The sequence below is a fragment of the Puma concolor genome, chromosome E2, assembly GCF_028749965.1.
Source record: "Puma concolor isolate L17-30 chromosome E2, mPumCon1.1.hap2, whole genome shotgun sequence".
NCBI classification, from domain to species: domain Eukaryota; kingdom Metazoa; phylum Chordata; class Mammalia; order Carnivora; family Felidae; genus Puma; species Puma concolor.
In genome coordinates, this window is record NC_141681.1 from 53,209,499 (window position 1) to 53,218,645 (window position 9,147).

Below are 9,147 nucleotides of genomic sequence, written 5' to 3' on the forward strand. Positions count from 1 at the left end.
CTCTCCCTCACCCCCTGGACAACATGGTCCCACACCAGCCGCCGCAGCCCTTTCAAAAAGGCAAACGGGACGGGGCGCCCCGGGGGGCTCAGTCAATTAAGCGTCCGACCTCGGCTCAGGTCGTGATCTCAGGGTTTGTGGGTTCGAGCCCCACGCTGGGCTCTGTGCTGACAGCTCAGAGCCTGGAGCCTGCTTCGGATTCTGTTTCTCTCTCTCTCTCTCTCCCTCTCTGCCCCTCTCCTGCTTGCAACTGGCCACATGGGAGGTGACAGCGGCCTGGACTCCGTTAGTAGGGACAGAGATGGGGAAGGGTCTGAATAGTAGTCAAATCACTTGCTGTGTAACTAATTCCTCAATATGCATCTCTGATTGTTCCGTGGGGCCGGGGGCCAGGCTTATCCTGGTCCCTGTGCCTCCTACCTAACAGGAATAATGATACAAAAGTTCCAGGTACCATTCAGAGCCCCCTCACATCCATTCCCTCCTGACAGGCGGATTGTTACAGATGAGGAAACTGAGGCACAGAGAGGAAACTGACTTGCCCGAGGCACACAGCCAGTAGGTGGCAGAGGCGGGATACAAACCCACACAGAGGCCTCATTCCAGAGCCCCGCCCTCTGCAACACCAGACTGGCTGCGGAAAGAAGCCGCCATAAATATCTTTTATTAAGGTGGCAGGGGGAGGGCTGTTGTGGGTCATTTGAGCTCCCTCTCCTTACACCCTTTTGGGGGGTGGGGCGCGGATTTTGTTCCGTTTGCTGTTTTGTTCGATGATGGTGAATGGCCAGCACTTGCAGAATGATCTTTCCTAAGCACGTGCAGCACCAGCCCAGATCTGACAGCTGGGCCCAGGCTCCGACACACCACCTCCGTTCACCTCCGGCTGGACAGTCCCAAAGTACAGCTCCTCGAAATCCAAGTGGGTGCCGTCTCTGAGCACACCTACGACGTTCCTTTTCCAGGCGGAAGGATCCAGGTTCACAGAGACCCTCCCCTCCTTGCCAAAGTCCTTGCGGTTTCCCAGAGAGCCTTCCAGAAAAGAAGAAAGATGCAACCAGGGACACGTGGGTCAAAGCCACCTTAGTGCAGGCGACACGGGCTACTGAGGTCAGTGCTTCCCTCCCTTCCATCAGTACCTATCACCTCTTTTCCCAAAATTCAACGAGATCATCAATCCCTTTAAAACTAAGCCCATCATGGGGCACCTGGGTGGCTCAGTGGTTTAAGCGTTTGACTTCAGCTCAGGTTATGATCTCACAGCACATGGGTTCGAGTCCTGCATCGGGCTCTGTGCTGACAGCTCAGAACCTGGAGCCTGCTTCGGATTCTGTGTCTCTCTTTCTCTCTGCCACCCCCCCTCCCCCCATTCGCACTCTGTCTCTCTCAAAAATAAACATTAAAACAAATTGTTTTGATTAAAATTAAGACCATTGTGATCTCACGGTTTATGGGTTCAAGCCCCACATTGGGCTCCCTGCTGATGGCACGGAGCCTGCTTTGGATGCTCTCTCTCCCTCTCCCCCTCTCTCTCTCTCTCAAAGTAAATAAATGAACTTAAAAAATAAAATTAAATTAAGACCACTGTTTCTTTACTTAATTGGTGATAGCTCCCAGCTAATACATAGCACAAACTCCAAAGCTGTCATTCTTCGACCATTGTCTCTCTCTCTCTCTCTCTCTCTCTCTCTTTTAAAAATGTTTATTTATTTATTTATGAGAGAGGGAGCGAGGGAGGGGCAGAGACAGAGGGAGAGAGAGGATCTGAAGCAGGTTCTGCACTCTCAGCACAGAGAGCAGGGTTCGAACTCACAAACTGTGAGATCGTGATCTGAGCCAAAGTCAGACACATAACTGACTGAGCCACCCAGGTGCCCCAAACATTGTTTCTTTCTTAAGGGGCTAATCCAGCATCCCTAGAAGGGGGATGTATATTGTACTACTAGAAGCAAGATGAGATCCGGATATAGGAGTAAAAGTTTGAAGGGGAAATTAGAAGGAAAGAGAGAATTCTGGATTGCCTTGGTCATTCAACAAATCCGAAAGTACTAGGTGGTGGGGACGCCCACACATTTATCTCAGTTCTTAGTCTGTCCTTTGCATCGGTCAGCTACAGCTGCATAACAAACCGTCTCAAAATGTGGTGGCTGAAAACAACAGCCATGTCGTTTCCCCACGTGTATTTGGGTCATCCGGACGGTTTCTGCTAATCTGGACCAGGCTCGGCTGACCTTGGCTGGCCTCACTCATGGGTCTGTCATCCTCCGGCAGGGTAGCTAGAGGCTGGCTGGTCTGGAGTGACTTCAGCTGGGATGACTCAGTTCTTCTCTACCTCTCCCTCACATCCGTCCGGCAAGCTAGCCCAGGCACGTTCTCATGGCGAAGGCAGAGAGGCAGGAGCGGGAGGAGAAACACTCAGACATCGTAAGGCCCGTGAGAGTGATGCTTGCCCTTTTGTTTTTTAAGTGTATTTATTTATTTTGAGAGACAAAAAGAGAGGGAGAGAAAAGCAGGGGAGGGGCAGAGGGAGCGAATCCCAAGCAGGCTCGGCATTATCAGCACAGAGCCCAGTACAGGGCTCCAGCTCACAAACCGAGAGACCGTGAGCGGAGCCGAGATCAAGAGTGGGACGCTTAACTCACTGAGCCACCCAGGCGCCCCTACCCTGGGGTTCTAGAAGAGGATGTCTTTGTTCTGTAGCTCTGTGCCGCAGCGTTTGTGGGGATCGAGGGACGCAGTGTCTTTCCCTGCCTCTCCCACGTTCAGAAAGGCGTGACAGAAGACACATGTGGCAAAACGAGGCTGGCAGCCAGCCCTTCGATGAGCGCGGATCGCCTTTGGGCTCAGCCCCCAAATCCATGCTATACCCCCAAAGCTGCCCAGTTCCTCCGGACATGCCAGCAGCCCCGGTTGCCTTCTTGCCCCGCCGCGGCTGCCTCCGGGCCTTTGCTCCTGCTCTTCACGTCCTCCCTTGTCGCGCAAACTCTATTCATCTTCGAGTTTTAGCTTACAACCGACTTCCCTCAGGGAGTTCACCCCCCAGTCCCCCAAAACCAGGCCAGAGGCCCCCAAAGTAGCATTTGAGATCATTTCCAGGTGCCTTATTTTCATGATCAGGCCTTTATTTTAATGCAGGTTAGGGGAAAAAAAAAAAAAGTAACAAGCCTGTCACACCTGTGATGTCAGGACCCTTGGTGCTTCCGAGGAGCCTCAGCGAGCCCCACGGGAACCCATTTAAAGAATTAAGAAGAGGGGCGCCTGGGTGGCGCAGTCGGTTGAGCATCCGACTTCAGCCAGGTCACGATCTCGCGGTCCGTGAGTTCGAGCCCCGCGTCAGGTTCTGGGCTGATGGCTCAGAGCCTGGAGCCTGTTTCCGATTCTGTGTTTCCCTCTCTCTCTGCCCCTCCCCCATTCATGCTCTGTCTCTCTCTGTCCCAAAAATAAATAAACGTTGAAAAAAAAAATTTAAAAGAATTAAGAAGAAAAAAAAAACCCACGTTGGTTGAAAGAACAAATTAAAAATATAAACAGTAGAGGCAGTATTCTGCAAAAATCGCGAAATGGCCCTTTGGGAATCCCAGACGCTGAGAAGCCCTTGGGGGCTGGGTTAACCCTGCCTGGCCTCTCAGGTGCTAGGAGCTAATAGCTATCACTTGGGCAATGATTTGGTTTATGTCTGTCTCCCCCACTGGGGTGGGGCAGGGCTGGGCCTGTCCCCATCACCAGTGTCCCCTGCATCACCGGCACAGGATGGGGCACAGAGCAGGTGCTCAGGGAATGTGTGCAGGGAACGAACAGATGCTAAGCTGCTCGAGGGTATGGCCTTTCCCCCGCCGGAGGGCATCAGGGAGTCCGGGCAGGGTTTCAATCAGCAATGTCAAGGTTCATCTCCGCTTTAGAAACTCTGGGCTCTCTCTTCCTCCTCTGGGCCCAGAAAACCAATGCCCCCCTCCCACACTGCCTGTTCCCTTTTCCTATCACACTGTTCTTTATCGTTCTCCTCCTCCTCCAGGAAGCCTTTCTGAACCCCAGGCTGGGTCGGGTAACTGTTCCCGGCTCCTACAGCCCCCTGCCTCCCCCATCCCGGCCCTGACTACCCTGGAGGTGAGTCTGTATCCTCCAGTGGTCTGGGAGAGCTTCACGAGGTCCCCCCTGGGCTCTCTGTAACCCCTCCAGAGCAGGTGAACTGTCTGGACCTCACTCCCCAGATATCTCCATTCTTTCCCTCCACCTGGCCCTGTCAGTTGATGGATATATGGGTTGTTTTTCCGCCTTTGGCGATTGGGAATGATGCTACCAGGAACATTCCTGCACAAGTTACTTTATTTTCATTTTCTTTTTTTTTTTTTTTTATTTTTTTTTTTTTTCAACGTTTATTTATTTTTGGGACAGAGAGAGACAGAGCATGAACGGGGGAGGGGCAGAGAGAGAGGGAGACACAGAATCGGAAAGAGGCTCCAGGCTCTGAGCCATCAGCCCAGAGCCTGACGCGGGGCTCGAACTCACGGACCGCGAGATCGTGACCTGAGCCGAAGTCGGACGCTTAACCGACCGAGCCACCCAGGCGCCCCTTTGCACAAGTTATTTTTGAATTCCTGTTTTCACTTTTTTGGGGGGTATATACGTAGGAGTCGGTGCATGGCAATTCTTTGTGCAACTTGGCTGCGGAAACTCGAAACTGGTTTCCATTTTGGCTACACCAGTTTGCCCACCAGCGGCGTATGAGGGTTCTGATTTCACCACATCCGTGCCAACCCCTGTTCTTGTCCCCTTTTATCATTGCGGCCATTCCCGTGAGTGTGAATCTGCGTCTCGCTGTGGTTTTGATTTGCATCTCCCTGATGACTTTCGAGAACCTTTTCGTGCACTTGTCGGCCATTTCCCGCTACCTTTTGCAAGCTGCCCACAGCCCCCCACTGCACCCCAATAAAGCCATTTTCTCCACGTTCACAGCCCGGTGGTTTATCTTACCTCCCATTCTTTCCTCCCTCTCTAGAAATTTTGGACACCTTCCTCTTGCTCCAGCCATGACCTGCCCATTCTTGGTATCCCTTTTCTTTTTTCTGGAGGGAGATGTGGGACGGTGGGCCAGTTACTTAACTCCTCTGTTCTTCAGTGTCTTCATCTGTGAAATGAGAGTGGTAACAATTTTGACTTCTGGGTTGTTGCAATGGTTCAATGAGCTGATGTACATAAAATGTTTAAAAATGTGCCTGATACACGGGAAGCATTAAGTAAGTGTTTAATGGAGGGCGGGGGTGGGTAAAAGGGTCAAGGGCAAATCATTTCCTCTGTGAATGTACTTAAAAAAAATTTAGAAGTTTGCCTCCGTGTAGAATTTTAGAAAGAACCACCTAAAATTTTTTTATTACAAACAAAACAAAAACCTCTCTACTGTGGAAGGTCGATACAAAATAGTTTACCTCTGTGAAGACACAAGTTTTTAGGGGCAGGTGTAATATAACAGTTACAAGTATGAACTTTGGGGTGGGGCTGCCTGGGTTCCAGGTCCTGCCGGGCCTGACTTTGGCAGTTCTGGAAGCTCTCTGTGACTCCGTTTCCACATCTGCAAACCAGGGATAAATATTAGAACCTCCCACCTGCTAGGGATGTTTGTTGGTACCTTCGCTGAGGTTATTTCTATGGACCAGGGCTGAGAGTGCCAGCTTGGTTAAGCAGTTACTCACAATTCGCAGATGGGCAAATTTTCACTCCAGGCTTGACTTTCATGCCAAATTAACAGTGTATCACAAACCCTCCCCCCACGGGATCTAGACAGAGGAAGTAAGAACCCTAACAGTTCAAACCTCATTAGCTGCAGGAAGTCGTTCTTTTCCTCTCTAGATCTCCCAGAACACACGAGTATTAATAAAAGTCAAAACCCAGGACGACTGTCCCGTCTGCCCAGGCGCTCAGCTTGCCTCACAGCCTCACATCATTTTTCTGGAGGAGGCAAGTTTCCCTTCTTAAAGGGGCCTCTCCTAGATTTGATTTTTGCTTCTTTCCTTTGGGGCTTCCTTAGGCTTTTTTTCTCTTCATCCTCCCCCAAGGCAGGAGGGTGCAGGGGGAGAGTCCTCAGAACTCAGTCCTGTATTTTTATTTACATGGCGTGCCTTTCTTTGAATGGGTGATACAGGGCTCTAACTTGAAGGCAGTACAAAAACATCTATCCTCCACCCGCCCTGTCTTCCTCCCCACAGACAACTGCTGTTACCGGGTTGTTGCTGCTTTCAAAGACATTCTGTGCATTTAACAAGCAAAAGCTTGTATTTTTTTTCACCCACTTTTAAGTCGGTACACTCTCTGCTCCCCTCTTCGCTTTTGTTTCTTGACTGGATACATAGCTTGTTGTGTGTCGGTTCGTGTCTTCCTCATTTTACGGCTACTTCGTGTGTCACTACGGGTCAGGCCACAGCTTATTTAAATGAGTCCCCCATCCGTGGGCAGCAAGGTTGTTTCCGGGTTTGTTTTCCCTGCAGCGTGTTTATGAAAACACAAACAAGGCTCCGCACCCTGGCCTTTGATTAGTATTTGTGGAGAAACGAGAGCGGAAGCCTCCACCTGTCCACCCCCGCTGGCCGCATCCGCCGAGGGCACCCCCCCGTCTGCCGGGTCCCGGCGCTCCGGCTGCGGGCCCTTCCTCCCCAAGCTGTCAGGCGCGGGCCCGGGCCCTCTGGAGCCCCGCCCCGCGGCCGGCCCGCAGTCGGGCCGATTCAAATCCAGCCAATGGCAGGGTGTAAACAAACCCAGGCCCCGCCCTCCGATGAATAATTCCCCGGGCAGGCGCGAGGCCCAATTAACCCGGTAGGGGTTGGGGGCGGGACGGAGCAGTGGGCCCGCCCCTAGGCGTGAGCCAATGGGCGGTCAGGCCCCGCCCCCCGCACTTGCCGCGCTGAGGACCCGAGGCCGGGCTGGGCTCGCAGCTGCCTGATTTCGTTGCGGCTCTTGGCTTCTGCCCTCCGAGCGGGCCAGTAGGGCCCGTGAGCTGGGGCAGCGCAGTCGCGCCGTACGAGCCATATTTAAAGGGCGCGGTCAGACGGCAGAAGCGGGATCGGAGCCAGTGCCCTCCGGTTCCCTTTTCTTTCCTCGCCTGGCGGCTCTATCCCGGATCCTGGAGAGGTCTTTGATGGAAACTCTCTTCCCTCAAATCCCGTTGAACGAAACCCGAAGGGACCGCAAGGGTGTTTTAGGATTGGGCAAGCCTCCTTGTTTTGTTCCCTCTCGTTTATTGAAGTGTTGCGTACCTACAGAGAAGCGCATGGGCCGTAAGTGTGCCGCTGGACTGAAAAACCAAAAACTCCCGTAGCACCAGCATCCTTCCAGATCAAGAAGCAGAACTCGGGTCGGCAAAGTTTTCGACTTTGCAGCTGCGAGTGCGAGGGAGGGGCCGCGGCGGACACTGTTTTGACCCTCGGAGGGACAAAGCACTTATTTAGAAAGAAGTAAAGGAAAAGAGAAACCACTCCTCTCGGTTGGGAGATGGAGATCACGCCAGATACTGGTCAGGGTCCTGCAAGGGAGGAGCTGGACGGCAGGGCGGATAGGAGGTTAGAGAGGTAAAGGGGTTTAGGGTCTGGCTGGCAGAGCCGAGGATGGGGTGGGGAAGGACTAGCAGCGCGAAAGGATGGGACAGAAAATGCCCTGGTACTTGCGGGGGAGGGGAGCTTTCCAAGCTGGAGGGTTGGGATCGAAAGGGGCCGTGGAGTCAGTGTCCTGAACGTGGGAAAAAGCATCAAGACCCTGGGACAGGGCAGATTAGTTCTCCAGTGTCCTGGACCCTTCCACAGCCAATCGTGGGTTTCCTGCTGTGGCTTTTTAGCTGCCAGGTTGTGATTAAAACAGTTCCATTAAGCGTTGAGATGAAGGGCAGAAAATCCAAGTTCATGTTGAGGCCGTGGGTTGTTTTGTTTTGAGAGAGAGAGAGAAAGTGTGTGCAAGGTGGGGGGGGGGGGGGAGAGGGGCAGAGGGAGAGAGAGAATCTTGAGCAGGCTCCACGCGGATCTTGATCCCACTACCCGGGATTCATGACCTGAGCGGAAATCAGGAACTGGATGCTCCATGGACTGAGCCACCCAGGCGCCCCTCCGGTGGGGTGTCGATAATCCCAGGTCCAATGTCTGGGGCTATGCTTGCTTGTGGAGTGGCTGCAAGGACCTACAGAAGCCATTTTCCTCACAGCAAACGTTTTTGGGCCCTTTGGCAGGTGTGTGTCACCTGCTCAGCCTTATGTTAACAAACAGGAGATACTGTGACCCATGTGGGATTAAGTCCCGGACTGGGAAGAAGCAAGGACCCAGTGCCAGGAGCCCAGCCGAACCCAGAGATAACAGCGTATCTGCTGGTTGAGGAAAACGTAGGTGCACCTTCTCTGGTCCTAATTTTTCATATCTGTGCACCGCTGTGTCACTGCCCCCAAAGACCTTCAATATCCATTCATTGTCTCATTTCTTCCTCTCTGTACTCCTTATAAAGTCTGGACCCAGGGGACCCAGAGCTGGGTTTGAATCCCAGGCTGTGTGACCTTGATCTGGTTTCTTATCCTCTCTGAATCTGTTTCTCCTTCACGGAGAAAAAAAATAAATAAATAAAAAAGGAGAGAATTGGGGCGCCTGGGTGGTGCAGTCGGTTAAGCGTCCGACTTCAGCTCAGGTCACGATCTCGCGGTCCGTGAGTTCGAGCCCCGCGTCGGACTCTGGGCTGATGGCTCAGAGCCTGGAGCCTGCTTCCGATTCTGTGTCTCCCTCTCTCTCTGACCCTCCCCCGTTCATGCTCTCTCTCTGTCTCAAAAATAAATAAAAAACGTTAAAAAAAAAAAAAAAAAGGAGAGAATTGCAGTTTAAAAGAAAGCCAGCACTTGGCCCCGAGGGTTATACTACAGTCATTAGAGCATTTATCAGAGTGGGGAGCTAGGATTACCTGGTTAATGACGTCAAGGGAGAGGTAAACAGATCTCTGCAACACAGCAAAAAATAAGACGGATTTGATGGATGGGTAGATGCACAGATGTGTAAGAAAGCAAATAGAGGAACATACTGATGGTCGAATCCAAGCGGTGGGTTTTTAGGTGTTCACTGTATTTCCACTTTTCCACGTTTGAAATTTCTCATCATAAAGTGGCGGGGGGAGGGAGAGATTTGGGGATCTTGACTC

The 9,147-nt window shown here is 52.2% G+C and overlaps 1 long non-coding RNA gene across 2 annotated transcripts; it reads right to left on the reverse strand.

The window, feature by feature from the left end:
- Positions 1-646: 646 nt before the first annotated feature.
- On the reverse strand, positions 647-6,630 carry LOC147573700 (uncharacterized). 2 transcript variants are annotated; one of them, XR_015244982.1, is made up of 3 exons: positions 6,282-6,630; positions 4,969-5,122; positions 647-1,029 (listed from the first exon to the last, which is right to left on the reverse strand). It is a non-coding gene; the product is annotated as an uncharacterized LOC147573700 (long non-coding RNA). The 2 variants fall into 2 exon arrangements; XR_015244981.1 differs by lacking the exon at positions 6,282-6,630 and adding an exon at positions 5,598-6,268.
- Positions 6,631-9,147: the final 2,517 nt, after the last annotated feature.